This window comes from Palaemon carinicauda, chromosome 3, assembly GCF_036898095.1.
Source record: "Palaemon carinicauda isolate YSFRI2023 chromosome 3, ASM3689809v2, whole genome shotgun sequence".
NCBI classification, from domain to species: Eukaryota; Metazoa; Arthropoda; class Malacostraca; order Decapoda; family Palaemonidae; genus Palaemon; species Palaemon carinicauda.
The window spans coordinates 66273145-66276436 of NC_090727.1; positions in this window are offsets into that span (position 1 = coordinate 66273145).

A 3292-nucleotide genomic window follows, 5' to 3' on the forward strand; every position below is an offset into this window, starting at 1 on the left:
GATAAGCTAAGCTAAGGCAATGCAAGGTAAGCTACGTTAAGCTATGTTAATGCAATACAAGCTTAGCTAATGCAATGCAAACTAATGCAATGCAAGCTAAGCTAAGCTAAGGCAATGCAAGGTAAGCTAGGCTAAGCTAAGGCAATGCAAGGTAAGATAAACTAAGCTAAGGCAATGCAAGGCAAGCTAAGCTAAGCTAAGGCAATGCAAGGTAAGCTAGGCTAAGCTAAGGCAATGCAAGGTAAGATAAACTAAGCTAAGGCAATGCAAGGCAAGCTAAGCTAAGCTAAGGCAATGCAAGGTAAGATAAACTAAGCTAAGGCAATGCAAGGTAAGCTAAGCTAAGCTAAGGCAATGCAAGGTAAGATAAACTAAGCTAAGGCAATGCAAGGCAAGCTAAGCTAAGCTAAGGCAATGCAAGGTAAGATAAACTAAGCTAAGGCAATGCAAGGCAAGCTAAGCTAAGCTAAGGCAATGCGAGGTAAGCTAAGCTAAGCTAAGGCAATGCAAGGTAAGATAAACTAAGCTAAGGCAATGCAAGGCAAGCTAAGCTAAGCTAAGGCAATGCGAGGTAAGCTAAGCTAAGCTAAGGTAATGCAGGGTAAGATAAACTAAGCTAAGGCAATGCAAAGCAAGCTAAGCTAAGCTATGCTAATGCAATGCAAGATAAGCTAAGGTAAGCTAAGCTAATGCAATGCAAGCTAAGCTAAGGCCAGGTAAGTGAAGGCAAGGTTAGGTTAGCTAAAGTAAAGGGTATATTAACTAAGGTAAATAATGTGCTACTTAAGTTAAAGGGTATGTTAGCTATGGTTAGTGAGGTGAGGTAAGATGAGATAAGATAAGATAAGGTTAGATAAGGTAAGGTAACATGAGGTAAGGTAACATGAGGTAAGGTAACATAAGGTAAGATAAGGTAAGGTAACGTAAGGTAAGGTAACATAAGGCAAGGTAAAATAAGGTAAGGTAACATAAGGTAAGGTTAGGTAAGTTCAGGTAAGGTAATGTAAGGTCAGATCAGGTAAGGTAGAGTAAGGGTAGGTTAGCTAATATAAAAAAATGTAATCTAATGTAAGGTAAGGTAAGGTAAGGGTAGGTTAGCTAGTATAAAAAAGTAATGTAAGGTAAGGGTAGGTTAGCTAATATAAAAAGAAGGTAAGTTAATGTTAGGGTATGTTAACTAAGGGAAGGGGAAAGTTAGGGAAGGTAAGGTAAGAGCAAGTTAAATTAGGTCAGGTTAGGTTAGGTATGGTCAAGTAAGGGTAGGTTAGATTAGGCTAGGTAAGGATAGGTTAGCTATGGTATTGTAAGCATAGGTTACTATGGTAAGGTAGGGATAGGCTACTTTAGTAAGGTTAGGAAAGGTTACTATGGTAGGGTAAGGGTAGGCTAGCTAAGGTGAGGTTAAGGTAGGTTAGCTAAGGTAAAGTAAGGTTACATAATGGTAGGTATGCTAAGGGTAAGGAATGTAAGGCAAAGATGGGGAATGTAAAGCAAGGGTGGGGAATGTAAAGCAAGGGTGGGGAATGTAAAGCAAGGGTGGGGAATGTAAGGCAATGGTGAGGAAGGTAAGGTATAGATAGAGAAGGTAAAGCAATGGTAAGGAATGTAAAGCAAGGGCAGGTAAAGTGATGATAGATAAGGTGTAAGGATAGGTAAAGGTAGGTAATGTAAGGGTAGATAAAATGTAAGGGTACATAAGTGGTAAGGATAAATAATGTGCAAGGATGGGTAAGTTACGACTAGGTAATGAGTAGGAAGGTATGAATAGGAATGTTAAGTGCAGGTGAATCGAGGGTATGTAGAGGGTGAGTAGGTAAGGTAAAGGCTGGTAAGGTAGCATTAGGTAAATTAAGAGTAGTTAATGCAAGCATAGATAAGGTAAGGTAGTAAACAAAGGACAAATAAGGTAAGGTTAGGTATGGTAAGGTAAGGTAAGGTAATGTAAGGCAAGGCAAGGTAAGGTAATGTAGGGTAAGGTAAGGTAAGGTAAGGTAATGTAAGGCAAGGCAGTAAGCAACTGGCAGATAAGGTAAGGTAAGGCAAGGTAGTAAGCAAAGGTAGTAAGCAAAGGGCAGATAAGATAAGACAAAACAAGATAGGGTAAGGCAAGGTAAGGCAAAGTAAAGCAAGGCAAGACAAGGTAAGGAAAGGTAAGGCAAGGTAGTAAGCAAAGGGCAGATAAGGTAAGGTAAGGTAAGGCAAGGGCAGATAAGATAAGGTAAGGTGAGGCAAGCAAAAGGCAGATGAAGTAAGGTAAGGCAAGGTAGTAAGCAAAGGGGAGATAAGATAAGGCAAGGTAAGGCAAGGCAAGGTAAGGAAAAGTAAGGCAAGGTTGTAAGCAAAGGGCAGATAAGGTAATGTAAGGCAAGGTAGTAAGGAAAGGGCAGATAAGATAAGATAAGGTAAGGTAAGGCAAGGTAGTAAGCAAAGGGGAGATAAGCTAAGATAAGGCAAGGTAAGGTAAGGTAGGGCAAGGCAAGGTAAGGCGAGGTAAGGCAAGGTAAGGTGAGTTAAGGCAAGGTAAGTTAAGGTAGTAAGTAAAGGGCAGATAAGGTAAGGTAAGGTAGTAAGCAAAGGGCAGATAAGGTAAGGTAAGGTAGTAAGCAAAGGGCAGATAAGATAAGATAAGATAAGGTAAGGCAAGTAAAGGGCAGATAAGGTAAGGTAAGGCAAGGTAGTAAGCAAAGGGGAGATAAGATAAGATAAGGTAAGGCAAGGTAATAAGCAAAGGGGAGATAAGATAAGATAAGACAAGGTAAGGTAAGGTAGGACAAGGCAAGGTATGGTAAGGCAAGGCAAGGTAAGGCAAGGTAGTAAGTAAAGGGCAGATATGGTAAGGTAAGGTAAGGTAAGGTAAGGTAGTAAGTAAAGGGCAGATAAGATAAGATAAGATAGGATAAGGTAAGGCAAGCAAAGGGCAGATAAGGTAAGGTAAGGCAGGGCAAGGCAAGGTAAGGAAAGGTAAGGCAAGGTAAGGAAAGGTAAGGCAAGGTAAGGAAAGGTAAGGCAAGCCAGTAAGCAAATGACAAATAAGGTAAGGTAAGGCAAGGTAGTAAGCAAAGACCAGATCAGATAAGATAAGATAAGATAAGATAAGGTAAGGCAAGCAAAGGGCAGATAAGGTAAGGTAAGGCAAGGTAGTAAGCAAAGTGCAGATAAGATAAGATAAGGTAAGGTAAGGTAAGGTAAGGCAAGGTAAGGAAAGGTAAGGCAAGGTAGTAAGCAAAGGGCAGATAAGATAAGGTAAGGTAAGGTGAGTCAAGGTAGTAAGCAATGGGCAGATAAGATAAGA